Source organism: Cajanus cajan, chromosome 8, assembly GCF_000230855.2.
Source record: "Cajanus cajan strain Asha chromosome 8, NIPB_CcT2T_4, whole genome shotgun sequence".
Lineage (NCBI taxonomy): Eukaryota > Viridiplantae > Streptophyta > Magnoliopsida > Fabales > Fabaceae > Cajanus > Cajanus cajan.
In genome coordinates this window covers 9,881,037-9,897,345 of record NC_138524.1, presented here as the reverse complement: position 1 = coordinate 9,897,345, position 16,309 = coordinate 9,881,037, and the positions used below count along the sequence as shown (strand labels likewise).

At 30.2% G+C, this 16,309-nt stretch overlaps 1 pseudogene; it reads left to right on the top strand.

The window, feature by feature from the left end:
- Positions 1–466: 466 nt before the first annotated feature.
- Positions 467–7,358, top strand: LOC109798964 (subtilisin-like serine-protease S; annotated as a pseudogene).
- The last annotated feature ends 8,951 nt before the right edge of the window (positions 7,359–16,309 follow it).

Here is a 16,309-nt window from a genome sequence, read left to right as displayed (position 1 = left end):
TCTTTTTACAATAAGGACATGGTGGAAAAATTTGAGTGTTATTATATTGACCGTTCTCTTGAAGCAATTCCTTCTTCTTGTTTTTGCCACTATTTTTATTCTTCCATTTGGCTAAATATACACCCTCCATAGATCCTTCTTCTCTCATAAACCTCCTTTGTTATAATGCTTGCAATACATGTAACACCTTTGCCAAAGTGATCTTACTCAGATCCTTTGTGTTCTCCAAAGCCGCTATTGAAACTTCATATCTTTCGGGTATAGTTACTGGAATTTTTTCAACAATTCTAGAATCAAAAAATTGCGTTCCTAGTAATCGTACCTTATTAGCATTGCTAAGCAATTTGTCTGAGTATTGTTTGATTGTCTCAGTCTCCTTCATTCTTTGTATTTTAAATTCTCTCATTAAATTTAATACTTGCATGCTTCAAATCCTTTCATCTCCAGCATATTCTTCCTTTAGATAATTCTAAATTGCTTTTGCCAATTTGAGAGTCATAATCCTGGTGAAAACATTTTGTGAAACACAGGCAAAGAGACAACTTTTTGCCTTTGCCTTCTTGATTTTCTTTTCCTTGTGAATTTTCATTTAGGCTACGGTAGGATTGTCTAGCAACGCAAAAACATCATAATCTTCTTCTACGGCTTCCTAGAGATCTAAACCTTCTAGGTATGCCTCCATTCTCACCGCCCAAAGATCATAACTTTCTCCATCAAAAATAGGTGGGGAAATTTGTGAAAAGTTTGTTTCTGCTTCTATCTCCAAGATCGTAACCTTAGCTCTAGATACCAATGATGGGGTTATTTTATGGTATTTGTCTGAGGGGATATTTTATATGTTATTTTTATAAGGTTATTACACAAACATACTCCACAATGATGAGATATCGCTTTGGGCCTTAGCCCTCACGGTTTTTCTTTTGGTCATCACCCAAAAGGCCTCTCAATCATTGAAGTATGTTTGAATTATATAATTTGTTATTTGTTGTGTTATTTTATCGATGTGAGACTTGTTTGTATCCCAACAATCCTTCCCTCAAACAAGGGACCTAATCTTTAATGTAGTGAAATCTGTCTTTATAAAGCACATTATATGTTATGAGTTATGAGGGGTTATGGGGTTATTGGTTGTTACCGAATCCAACCTGCGGCTCTAATACCACTCATGTGGTTATTTTATGATATTTTTCTGAGGGAATATTTTATAAGAGTTATTTTTATCAGAGGAACATGATACAATTTTATTCATGAGTCTCTATTTATAGAAAAAATTTGTTATACAAAATCAATATTGATATTATTCTATTCTAAAATAAAGAAATAAATCTTAAAATAATCAGAACAGATTAAATCTAAATATTTAAAATATAAATAAAATATTCTTATAAAAAACTAACTTAATTTCCTAAAAATATTTAGGCATATTCCCAATAATTAGTTGGTCCGTTTTGGCTATAAAATGGCCTAATCACCTACCATAAAAAAGGTCACCATTTCCACATCTAGCTTTCTATTCTGGACCCTTTGGGAATATCATGGGGTTTACCAAAATTTTAATTTGTTTCACCCTTATGTTCATTGGGTATACTTCGGTGAATGGATCCACCCCAAAGGTAAGGAGCACAATCAATTGAACTTGATGCATGCTATCTACGTGAGCTGCATGCATCTACAACTTATGAACAACATTACTAGCAGCTCTTAACTACTTAGAACAAAACTCTAATATGTGATTTTCATTGATGTAGCACTATATAGTTTACAATTTACATGGGAGATCATACACACCCCAATTCAGAATCTGTAATCAGAGCAAACCATGAGATACTGGCTTCAGTTACCGGAAGGCATGTCACTCAATTTGAGATAAAATTCATGGAATTAGTCATAACTACCGGGTTCTTTTAAGCTTGGTTTATTCAGAATGGAATAATCTCGGTTAACATGGTCTTCCCGTGTAAATTCATTACACTTTTCAGCCTCAGTGAAGCAAAGGAAGCAACGCTCCACCATTACAGTAAAAGCTTTCAAGGCTTCTCGGCCATGATTACACCAGAACAAGCTAATCAACTTGCAGGTATTGTATTCCATTATTATATTTTTCTGTCATTATCTTTCCACTATAAAATATTTGGACAGGAAACATTTTGAATAACAGAAATGTGTTCCGGGAACAAACACTTCCAAATGTGCAAGGGAAGAACAAATTTTAGAAAATAAGAATCTGCTTTTGAACACAGTAAATAAACAAGGCATAATTCAGCAATTTTCGGTTTATATCTTGGGAACCCCGGTTAAAGAAATTTGAGAATGGCTTCTCAGATTTAAATGGGTTGGCTTTGGCTCCAAATGATGTTTTGGATTGTGTTTCAGAATATAACACAGTAGTGTCCGTTTTTGAGAGCAAAATGAATAAACTCTACACAACACATTCTTGGGATTTTCTTGGATTAGAGACTGCTACACGAGCAACCATACAGCACAGGACACTGCATCCGATGTCATTGTTGGTGTCATAGACTCTGGTAAATATTTGTCTTTTTTCTTTCATTTTGGATTACATAGATTGACCTAACACTGTTTATGGCCGGAATCAGAAAGCTTCACTGATCATGGATTAGGTACTGTGCCCAAAAAATTCAAGGGAGAGTGTGTTACTGGTGATAATTTTACACTAACCAATTGCACCAAGTAAGAACTCATTTTGGAATTTAAAACCTGGTACAGTGCTCTTCATGAAAAGCACAAAATATGGAAAGTACACACGCATCCTTTTTCAAAGCTAAAACTCTTCCTTTCCTTCTATTACATCTCTTTCCCTCTTCCTCTCCTTCCTTCTCAAATTTATTTCGCCTCACGTGATTGCTGCACTCAAACAAGGGATGCCCTAAAAAATAGCAACTAAGTATAAAATTGTGTTGCAACCAGGAGTTGCGCCCATCAGTGAGGCCCTATAGATATTAGATTGCAACAGTGGGTTATTGCTTATTAGACATAGATGGGCACTTTGAGTACCAAGCACATTGGTTAAGAAGGATACATGTCATATGTGTGTTGACTATTGGGCCATTGAATAAGGTTATTGTTCCAAACAAGTACTCTCCATTCCATATTGATTGATGTTTAAGGTTTTTATACACAGATTAAGAATTGACTCTTGTTGTACACCCAGGGGTTTTTTACCACATATACGTTTCCATAATAATAAAATATTGTCTGTTTTGGATCTAAGTCCTCGCGATTTTGCTTTTTGATATCATTCAAAAAACCTCTCAACCTATAAAGAAAAATTATGTATATATAAATCCATGTTCATCCTTTTATTTGAATGATGTAAGACTTTAATGTAATAATGAAGTTGTGTAAGACTTGAATCAGCATGTGTTGTACATTCATGGTACGACCAAAATATGGAGAGTATACACACGTAACAATAGAAAAGTACTATGAGGGGAGAGTTGGTTACATGCGGGCATGCGGCTGAGCTGGCCAATTTGTTATGCCATATAACATGCTAATAGGGGGAGGAGTATATGTGCGAGAGGCAGCCCTTTTGTTGGTTGTTTTATACGGAGAAATAATTTTAATTAAGGAGCCTTGGTTCTGGTGTGTTCTTGCAAGGGCTCAGGCTCACCATCTTTCCTTCATCAATAATAATCCATCCTTAATATTATTTTGTTTCTATCAAAATCCATCATAGACCGGTGTTTAAGATTGGTGTACAAGGCCTTTATATTGAAATAAATAAATAATGCACTTGAATTATAATATACAGTAATTTGTGTTTTCACCTAATAGTTTAAACTTTTGAGATAGTTGATCTATGGTGTGGTATGGTATTGGAACCTCTATGATCAAGTGGTCTAGAGTTCCATCTTTGCCACCCTCATTCCTATAATAAAAAACGGAAGTTCAGCACAAGGTAGATGGACCTGTGTATTATCCACTTTTCAAAGTTAAAAGGACTCTAGCATGAGGGAATGTGTTAGTGATTCAATAACATTTGCTAAGTCATCTTCCCTGCCATTTGGATTTTTCAGGAAAATTATTGGTACTCGGTACTACTCAAAAGGGTTTGAAGCAGAAAATGGTCCTCTAGAGGGCTTTGCTAACAGGATTTTTTTCCGGTCAGCTCGACATAGTGGCGGACATGGAACACACACGGCTTCCACAATAGCAGGGTCCATTGTTGCTAATGTCAGCTTATTTGGCATTGCCAAAGGAACTGCTAGAGGTGGTGCACCGGGTGCCAGACTTGCCATCTACAAGGTCTGTTGGTTCGGGTTCTGCAGTGATGCTGATATTCTTTCTGCTATGGATGATGCCATCCATGATGGGGTTGATATACTATCTCTTTCCCTTGGCCCTGATCTTCCTCAGCCAATTTACTTTGAGGATGCAATCAGTATTGGAGCATTCCATGCATTTCAAAAGGGAGTTCTTGTTTCTGCTGCAGCTGGAAACTCGATTTTTCCACGTACTGCATGCAATGTTGCTCCTTGGATTCTCACTGTTGCTGCTAGCACAATAGACAGGGATTTCAGTTCAAATATCTACCTTGGTAACTCAAAGGTTTTAAAGGTGAAGTCAACAACACGAACCATTTCTAAATGTTAACACCAATATATATACATTTAATGCATGTCAGTATCAGTTAGTAAATCAAGAAAGGTTTGTGTCTTCAGGGTTCTTCTTTGAATCCAATAAAAATGGAGCAATCTTATGGTTTGATATATGGAAATGCTGCTGCAGCCGCTGGAGTTTCAGCAACAAATGCAAGGTATCTTCTGCATTATGTGGCTAAGCACAAGATAGAAGTTTCAGATTCTACTTAACTTTTTGCTTCTTGGTGTCTACTCTTTCAAGTTAGTACTCTAGTGGGAAAATGAGACAATGTTGTTATAAATTGTGGATTTTTAAAATCACATGTCCTGTTTGACTCCCAATCTAAAAAAATTAGCGTGTCATATTCTGCATAAATGTATAGGGTGATGATTTTAATTCCAAGACACCTGGAGTGACATGATTCAAAATTTCAGTCCTAATTCTTTGATTTGTTTGTTAACAGCTTCTGCAAGAACAACACTCTAGATCCAACCTTAATAAAGGGTAAAATTGTGATCTGTACAATTGAGAATTTCACCAGTGATGACAGACGAGAGAAGGCCTTAACAATAAGCCAAGGTGGGGGAGTTGGAATGAATAATGATACTTATTGATCATAATGCCAGAGCTTTTGGTTTTCAATTTGTCATCCCAACCACTCTCATTGGTCAGGATTCCTTTGAAGAGTTTCAAGTATATATAAATTCAGAGAAGTGAGTTCTAAAAGTATATTGAAAAAGAGAGAAAATCTTTAGGAGTTAATCACCTATGCACTGCCAGTGTAAAGTTTTCTTATACTGGCAACTAATTATATCTTTTAATTATGCTATGTCACTGTAAACACATTTATTTTTAACAATGACATGACACAATTAAAAGATATAATTAGTTGCCAGTATAAAAAAACTTTATACTGACAATGTATAGGTGATTAACTCAATTTTTAATATCAAGTTAGTCACACTCGTTGTCAAAAGATTGATCCATGAAACATTGTCTGCTAATGCTTTATTATGTCAGGAATCCCACTGCTAGAATCAACCCAACAATAACTGTAATTGGTACCGAACCTGCACCAGCAATGGCAGCTTTTTCTTCCATGGGGCCAAATATAATAACACCAGACATTATTAAGGCAAGTTTACTTAGTAGACTATGAGTCTGTTTAAATAAACTTTTCCAAAAGTACTTCTAGAAGAAGAAATTTGGAATAAATTTCTTCATAAGTTAAAATTAGCTTATATATAAGGCAAAAATAAGACTTTGGAAAAACTAATAAGATAAAAATTATACAAATTAGTTTATACATAAACTAATTTCAGTTTTTGAAGAAATTTATTTCATTTTTTTCTCATTTTTTTTCCTTTTGGAAGTGTTTCTGGAGAAATTTACTCAAATTGTCCCTATTTGTTTAGACTGCATGCACCAAAGATCCTTCCTATTTTGACACAAAAGGATATAGTGTAGAAAGGTTGACCCTATACTTATATTTTCTAAATAGTATGCTCTCATCCAACTATGCAGCCAGACATCACAGCACGTGGAGTGAATATTTTGGCAGCATGGTCTCCAGTTGCAACTATAGCCACGGTTGAACAACAATCTGTCAACTATAACATCATTTCAGGAACATCAATGTCTTGCCCACACATAACTGCAGTTGCAGCAATTATAAAATCTCACTACCCACTCTGGGGTCCTGCAGCCATAAAGTCTGCAATAATGACAACAGGTATGTATTTGTTTGATTATACATTTGAATCTTGTAACCTCAGTTAATTGATATCGAATGTAGCACCTATATGTTTGGCATTTATTTATTTATTTTTTTCATTCCATTGAGTATGAATTACAAGTAAACCTCAATTGAATCAAAAGTAAGAAAAGTGTTATTTTTCTTTTAAAGTTGGTTTGAAAAGTTGAGTTTAACTCAACTTTCTAACTATAATCCAAACACACTAAGTTGTTCATGCTACAAAAGCCTTGACAAAAACAAAAAACCTGAGAATAGATGTTTGCAATTGTGATCCTAAATTAATGCCTTTGTTCTGATGTTACAGCAACAGTTATAGATAAGACACACCACTCCATAGGAAGAGATCCAAATGGAACTCAAACCACACCATTTGACTATGGATCGGGACATGTTAACCCAGTTTCATCACTCAATCCTGGATTAGTATATGATTTTAATCTCCAAGATGTTCTGAATTTTCTGTGCAGCAATGGGGCAAGCCCGGCACAACTTAAGAACCTCACTGGGGGTCTTACTCAATGTCATATACCTCTTACAGCTTCCTACAACTTCAATTATTCTTCAATTGGTGTGTCCAACTTGAATGAAAGTTTATCTGTTTATCGAACAGTTACTTATTATGGAGAGGAACCAACAGTATATTTTGCGAGTGTTGAAAATCCTTCTGGCGTGAATGTTACAGTTACTCCAAGAGAATTGAAGTTCTGGAAAAATGGGGAGAAGATAACTTTCAGGGTTGATTTCTTCCCTTTTAAGAGTAGCAATGGGAACTTTGTGTTCGGTGCCTTGATATGGAACAATGGCATACAAAGGGTTAGGAGTCCTATTGGTCTCAACGTACTATCTACTTAATGTTTAGTGCTTCTTGGCCTGTATCATTATTGGGTTTACACCTAAAGAATTACATTTATTTATAGGCAGATGATAAACACACCTCCACTCTCGTATAGAAACACCCCCTTTTTAAAAAAATATATATAAAATGTCTAAATTACCCTTAAAAAAAAATAAAACTCCTAAATTTACACCTCCTCTCCCGCACCCCCGCACCCCACACCCCACACCCCACACCCCCTTCTTCCTTCTTCCTAATGCTTCTTTCCGCTCACACGAAGTGGAAGAATATGTTTTGCGGGCATGACGAGTGTTGGAGGACCGAAAGGATCGCCGCCATCGATCCTCGGATGTATGTCGTGTCCAGAGTCATTGTCACCTGTACATTATGAATGGACTTCCTAAAGGAGGGGGAGCCTGCACACATTGATGCTCACAAGAGAAACTAGGGGGAGATTATTTTTTAATGTAAATGGCAATTAAGGATCATGAGGGTCTCATGAGAGAGTGGAACCCATTTTTCTGCAGCCAACCTTGGGAGGGTCTAATTTGCGGTGGGAATCCTGATGATGCTGCAGCAGTTGCTAACAAATGTGGAGGCCCGGCTTGCCATTGTTGTTCATCCGACATTGATAATGAAAGATCACTTCCAATACGGCCTCCATTACTGCTGCTAGGAACCTGCATGTTCGAGAGAAAAGAATTTAAGCCCACTTCGGTGCGTGCTTCCTCAATCGTCTTTTGTCCATTTAAATATAATGCATCAGCTAAAACACAAAGTAGTTCAAGAAGGAAGAAGGGGGGTGTGGTGTGTGGGGTGTGGGGGTGCGGGGAAGGAGGGTGCGGGAAAGAGAGTGTAAATTTAGGAGTTTCTTTAAGGGTAATTTAGACATTTTATATATATTTTTTTAAAAAGGGGGTGTATCTATACGAGAGTGGAGGTGTGTTTCTCATCTGCCTTATTTATATCACTTTCTTTTCTGCAATAAAGAAAGGGTTCAATAGATACCATTGGGGATTTCATATAGCTAATTCTCCATGAGCTTAACTGAATCTTTATTTATCGCAATATACACCAATACTGTCTTATTCAATGGCAGCAATATCAATTTCTATTGCCTACACTTATATCCTCTGTATCATGGCATAAAAATGTTCTGTTGCATTACATGTGATGCTGATTTTACTGCTTATTGTGTTGTTTATGGAAGGTTAAACTTTGTCAAAGCCTGGTTTTGTACTTCTTTTGAAGGTTTAGCATATATATATATATATATATATATATATATATATATATATATATATATATATATATATATATATATATATATATATTTGAGTTAATCACCTATATACTGTCAGTATAAATTTTTTTTACTTTTAATAGTGACATGACACAATTAAGAAATATAATTGGTTATCAGTGTAAAAAAACTTTACACTGACAGTGTATAGGTGATTAACTCTCACTCTTTATATATATATATGGAGAGTAAGTTCTAATCCCTGTAATTTTAAAAAAAAGATATTGTTTTAGTTTTTATATATAATTTTTTGACATCTCAAACTTAAAACATATGTTTTTAGGTTTCAAAATATAAAATTATTATTTTAGTCTATGTAATTTTAAAAATATTATTTTTGTCTCTCGTGATCATTGATAATATAATTGATAATATCAGATTAAAATAATTCTATAGTATTAGTTGATATAATATAATGTCTTCACTAATAATGTCACTACTAATATTATAATTAATAGTGACAAATTAAGACATTTTTATAGTATAAGTTAGTTTGATGTAATATTTTCATTGACAATGATTCTAGTAAAAAAAATTGAGACATTAATTAATGAAATTTAAGCAGAAGACTGAAATACTATATTATATATATATATATATATATATATAAATTAAAAAGATAGATTTTAAATTTGGGGAACTAAAATAATAATTTTTTTTAATATTTTAAGGATTAAAAACAAATTTTAAATTTTAGGAAAAAAAAATACATACCTCAAATTTAAAGGAATAAAAACATAATTAAACCTATTTTAAAAATTTTCATATTTGAGTTCAAAATAATATTTAATAAGATCTGGGTGACAAGTTGGAAACTCAGTTTAAATTCCTAATTTATTTTTCTTGCCCACATTTTCTATTTCTTCAAAATTTTGTCCATATATACTTCCTAATCTGGATGTTTCAGAATGTATCCTTTTTTGGTTAGTCAAAAATGGTCATTTTGTTTTGGTCTACAATCAAGAAAGTCCATAGTCGACCCCTACCAATGACCAACCAAATAATGTTGTGCATTGATCCACTTTGAGTGAACATTTACATGTTCACACAAAAAACCTCAACATTATGTAGCTGTGGCTGTTGCTATTCATATTAGCCGGTTGGGACGGTTTAATGAACCTGTTAGCTGAGACCCAATTGCTGTCCCCATTGCCTAATTTTTACGACAAATTTAAAGAGATTGAGAAAAAAGACAAATAAAATAGTAAATATTATATATACATATATAAATTAGAATAATTATTTTAAATTAATGTAAGCATTTTTAAAGATATTCTTTAATAAGAATGGTTTTATGCATTTTTCGTAATCTGAAACATTGTTAATAGGAGTCACAATAGGGTGGTAAAATTGGGGGTACTTGTTAGTCCCGTGTTATCCTATCCATAAAACATGAGTATCCATTTAGCTATTATTTACAAATTTTATATACGTGGATATTTATTATAATATAAAATTAGTTTAAATATGTGGGTAGTATATGTATAAAATAGAATTTTGATTTTGCTTGCTATTTATGTTTTTATCCTCTACAATTGAAAATTATTTTTTTTCCTTAAAAAGGTTTTAGTTTTTAACTTTTGTCAATTTTAGTTTTGTCTTTAAATAAATTTTATGTAGTTTTAATTTTTTATGAATAAAAAATTTGATTTCAAAGACCAAAATATTAATAGGAGAAAAAATTTAAGGATACTGAAATATATTTTCTCAACATTATTTATCCCTTAAATCTAGTCAACATTAATTTATAAGATAATAAAATTTTAAATTTTTTTACATGATTAAGGATATTGAAGATTTTAAAATTTGGGGGCTGAGGCCCTTGTGTTAATGGCTTTGCTAGCCACACAGCCCTGCATCCACTCATTTTGTTTTTAGTTTTAGTGTAAAAATGTGGTCCAATACTAACTCAATTGGCACAACTAGTCATTGCCTAGGGCTCCCCCCCTCTAATTATTGAATATTAAAATGGTGTCCTATATTACATTCAATTTGTTATTCTTAGAAATTATTTTAGTTTCAAGTTGTTATTTTTAAACTAGAAAATATTATTTTATCTTCAATTGAATTTTTGAAAGATGACTACTCAAGGAACTCTTAATTCATATACTTTAAGAAGAAAGAAATAAAAAAATTATGATTCATGTCTGCTTACTTCCTTCTTAATTTGGCTTTTGAGTCCTAAGAATGTGTTATTGTTTTGAATTTTTTTTTTAAAAATAGCTATATTTATTTACTTTTATGAGATATTTTATTTTTCAATATATTAAATTGTAAAAATTATTAACAATAAAAACTAGTTATTCTTAATTTTACTTGAGATAAAATATGTTTTTGGTCTTTTTAAAAATTAGAAGATTGGTTTTATTCCTTAAAAATTGTCTTATTTTAATCGTCTAATTTTAAGATGTATTAATTTTGGTCTTCAAAATAATTTAAGTAATACTTTTTAACTGTTTTTAAGCATTATTGAAACCATTTTATGAATAAAAAATTGTGTATTTTCATATTAGAGAGACTAAAATAATACTTAAAAAATTATGAGACTAAAGCCAAATTTTAAAATTTTGAAGGAACTACACATATTTTACCTTTTTTCTTATATAATGTAAAAAAAAAATTGCCTCCTGACATTTTTATTCTTATTTCGTCCTTGGAAGGTATGTCACCATTTACACAAGTGATCAGAGATTTGATTCTAATTAACTCTAATTCAAGAGTCTAAATTAATTGATAAGTGTATCACTTACCGTAAACGTATCATGCATTTATCTTATTAGACTTTTTATCATTAAGTTGAATTGTTTGTTAAAACAAATTATCTTTTTCTTTTAGTAATTTATAGTAGATTAGATCTTACTTTCAATAGGAACTATATCAAATATACCTTTAGGTTTCGAAGTCGTCGAAATGTATCTAACTCTTAGATAACTAAAAATTGATACTTTTATATGTTTTTCGACGAATTTAAATACCTAAAGGTCCTTGTGATATAGAGATGCTTTTTGATTTGATATGAGTTTTTATTTATTTATTTTTTTAACTTGAACAATATATATATATATATATATATATATATATATATATATATATATAAAGAATGTTATAATAATATCGGTGTAATTTCTACTAAGTATTATACTTAATAACTTTATATTAATTGTGAATTTTTTGTAAATTTAACCGATAGATTGAAAACTCATATCAATTTATATGTGTATATCAAATTTTATTAAAATTGAACAACAACTTGAAGATAATCAAAATATTCATATCTTAATATATTTTAAAATAAATATATTACGTTAATTTTATTTTACAAAAATGAAGTATCAAATCATTTTAAATTAATATAAAATTTTATATATATAATTTAAAAGTAAAGAATTTTCAATCTTTACAAAAATTATATTTAATATAAAGTTATTAAGAGTTACGATACATAATATATATATATATATATATATATATATATATATATATATATATATATATATATATATATATATATATATATATATATATATATATTCCCGAGAAATCATAAATGTAGAGGTGAAGTTAAAGAGATGGGTTGTGAGATCTCATTTATGAGGGAAGGATGATGTCGGTGAGGCTGCTGTGAGACTAATCTTTGGGTTGGCTCAAATTCAATAGGTCAACTCAGTTTTTCGTCATTTCGATTCTTGTTCTGTCTCTTTCACTTTTAAATTTAAATCACTTACTTAATTAAGTACAATGAATTGAGCCATCACCAAAAACTTGTTGAGAGAGTGAAAAGCCAAATTCAAAAGTAGTTGGAGCTTCGTATACGTTGACTGTTTAATTAATTAATAAGGGTTGGCAGGTGTATTGCATCGCTATTCATTAAGAACAATATATGATATTTCTTTTGAGTTAGAAACATTATAAAGATAACAACAAATTCGAATATAAGACTTTTTTCATACATATTATTTCAACATTTATCATTAGACCGACTTTAATACTTTAAACAATACAACTAATATATGATGTATATGTTTTATTGGTTAAAAATATGATAAGTGGTACTTTTTATTGAAAACATTTCACTTTTAATTAGTTCCTTAAAATCAATCCTATATACGGTATATGCATGGATAAACTATATTGATCAATGTTTTTACTTAAATATGCACGTTAAATACTTGTAATAAAAATTGTCTTTGTCCGGTACAAGATACAAACATATGGTCTATAAATCTTTTTGACTTTTCTTAAACAATGAAACGACAAACGTACTTTTCATCCATAACAACAAGAAATAACAAAACAAGACTTTTGTCAAAGTTCATATACGCTGAAATGAAAGTTATGTTCTTCAGATGAAGAAATTGACTTGCGTAACTAGGTTCTGGGGTTGTTTTGTAGCCCTATGTGTCAATTCCCTTGTTCATCACTTTACCTTTCACTCTTTCACCAATACTCAATCTTCACATCTCTTAAAAATATAAAATTGAAGTTAACTGAACTTTACAAAATTAATTTATAAGATAATTATATAAATATTATTTTCAATTTATATACACTATTATAGTTATCTCACCTGTTCTTACCGAACAAGATATCGAAATTAATAAAGAAAATAACTCAAACTCTTGTGTGCCTACTCTACCATCTCTTAAGTCAAAACTGACATCCATATCATTGTCATATCCAGCTTGTTAAAGGCTCTTCGTTCACCTGCTCCTTTAAGATCATGCACATGGCTCAGAGACTAGGATTTTATCTTTGCAGAAACTATAATCAATCGGGGGTTGCTGCTGCATGCACATCCAGACTTTTATTAATTATTATTATTAGTATTATTATTATTATTCCCATCATACCATATGTGTGTAACCATTTCCAATTCTTGCTCATTTGAGCAAAATCTTGCATATATAAACATGCAAGAGAGAAGCACATTAATTAGCGTGTTCAATGTCACTTGATTGAAAGGGTAAAAGAATATTAATAGGATATTGGGTTTTGTTTGTTATATGTGGCCACCCCACCATCGGTTTAAAGCGACTACTCACCTAAATGCCCTAAACTCGTAGTAATTGATTGTATGACATTAGATGTAATGGCCCCTACTTGACTCCTTCATTATGCATGCATGTAGCTTTCCCACCTACTCTCTACGTTGGAACTTTATAACTATGACTTGCGAATCACACACCAGTTTTAGAAGAAAATGCTTCAAATCATGAAAAAATATGAGGTACTTCACGATCAATATATATGCCCTTGATCCCTTTCAATCTTTATCCGACATCTAGTTAAATTTTATAATTTATTAAAAATTACTAATATTTAATTACATATCATGTAAAAATTAATTGAAAAAGATTATATATGTTTTTAATTTCTGAACAATTTCTTCTTCTTTTTTTTACTAATTTTACACTACTATAATTTTTCTTATTACATGCAATCTTTCATGCGAATTTTTCATAAAAATTCGTAGGAAATGTTATTCCTACAAATTTTTCTGTGAAATTTTATCTCTAGGTAATACTTTCGTGGATAATATATTTCTGCGAATTTTAAAATTCGCAAGAAATTTTATTGTGAAAAAATTTGTAGGAAAGTTTTCTACGAAAAAAATTTGTATGAAAGTTTTCTGCGAAAAAAATTTGCAAGAAAGTTTCATACAAAAAAAATTTGCAGGAAATTTGCAAGAAAAAAAATCAAAGAAATTACTAATCGAAGGTAATTTTTGTACAATTTCTATTAATAATTCTTCAATTTTCAAATAAATTCATCTGAAGCATGTAAATTATAGGTCTAAGACTAAACCATACAAAATCAACTTGTAAGGTGAGTGTTGTCTCAACTTATATACTCTTTAATTATTTTATTTCTAATCGATGTGAGATTTGAGGTAAATATTTTAATTCTTAAACTTATAAATTTATATATATATATATATATATATATATATATATTATTTTTCCTACGAATTAAAATTAGCAGGAAAATCTGCAAGAAAAGTTAGCTGTGAAAGTTTTTTACTATTTAGTAAACATTACTTGCGAATTTATTTTTATAAGAAAATCAACAAAAAATAAGATAAAATTCTTACAACATGCAAATTTTTACCATGAAATTTTTTTTCTATAATCATTAAAATTATAGAAAAATTTGCAAAAAAAAAAAATTGTGCATTATTTTTCATAAAAATATTTGTATAAGAAATTTTTGTAAATTATTTTTCATAAATAAGTTTGCCTGCAAATATTTTTTTTGTAAGAAAATTCATTAAAAAAATAATATTTTTCAAGTAATTTCTAGAGAATGGTGTTAGACCCATATATGTAGGCTACATACTTTAATAAATACAACTAAAGTCACTCACGGAAGTATTTATTATACATTGTTAGTCCAGCAAAATCATTAAAATTTCTTTTATAATACTCATCCATTTTTTTACTTTATATATTGAGTTAATCATTTATATATTATTCATGTAAATTTCTTTACACTATTAATCAATTAATTTTTTTAATTATATTATGTTATTATAAACATATTTATTTTTAATAATAATATAACACAATTAAAAAATTTAATTAGTTATTAATATAATTTTTTTTTACTATAATAATATATAGGTGATTAAGTCTATATTATCTCAACTTACCCGAGAGATATCGGTCATCAAAAGAACTCACACCGTGATTCACCCAAAAACTTTTAAGCCAAGTTTCCCAAAATTCGATTTTAGTCGACAAATCCAATTGAGACACGTCAACACAATTTATCTCATACATATGTTAACAAACAAACTTAACATTAATGGATCAAAAAGAAACTAAAAAAATTGACGTGTAATAATAAATAAAAATTTACTAAAAGTTAAATATTTGTAAATAAATATTTATTTTATATTGTTTCATAGACGATTTATCTATCTATTGTATAAGTTGTATAATTTTATTTTTTTTTAGATTTTACCAACAACAAAAATAATTATAAATATAAATATTTAAATTTTATCTATACTGAATATTTATCAATAAAATTAGTATTCAATTTCATGCACAGTCATATCTATTAAATTAAAACATTCATATGGATATGTCATTTTTATGGTAGTGATCAATAATTAAAAGTATATACAAAGAAAAGAGTTATGAATAAAAAAATCAGAAAGTTTTTAATTAGAAAAATAAACCACACAAGTTGCAAACCCATTAATTACTCTCTGTAATCTTATAGAGAAAAGGCAGACACGCATATTCTATCTAAATAATAAATTGAAGACTGTACATTGTCAAGTGGGAACACTTCAATTTAATGGGAAAATAACTTCATGTTCAGCTTCTGATCAGTAAATGGGACTCTAATATTAATTTTCTTTTATTTTTCAGCTAGCTAGTATCGGACCAAATACACTTAACAATAACCACGAAGGCACAAAATATTAATTTTTTTTTTCTCATTTTAATTAATTAATTAATTAATTAATTATCCATCCCTTCATCTGTATCTACAATTCTGTCATTAGTTATTGTTGTCTGTGCTCGTATGATCGTATCCAGCTGGGGATATTATTGCTCTACCATTCTTGAAAAGTGAAAAGTTGTGTCAACGAAATTATAGATTTTTGGTAGCGAGTGTCCCCAAGTTAACAAAGAATGTTTTAAGTGAGGCGTTCATATATAAAATAATTTTACATCGTATCTAACTATAAACTACAACCATTTATAATCAGTAGAAATATTTTTAAATTTCAACTAATTATTGAATCAATTTAAATGTAAATGTACTTTAAAGTTCAATGGCTTAATCATAATTAAAC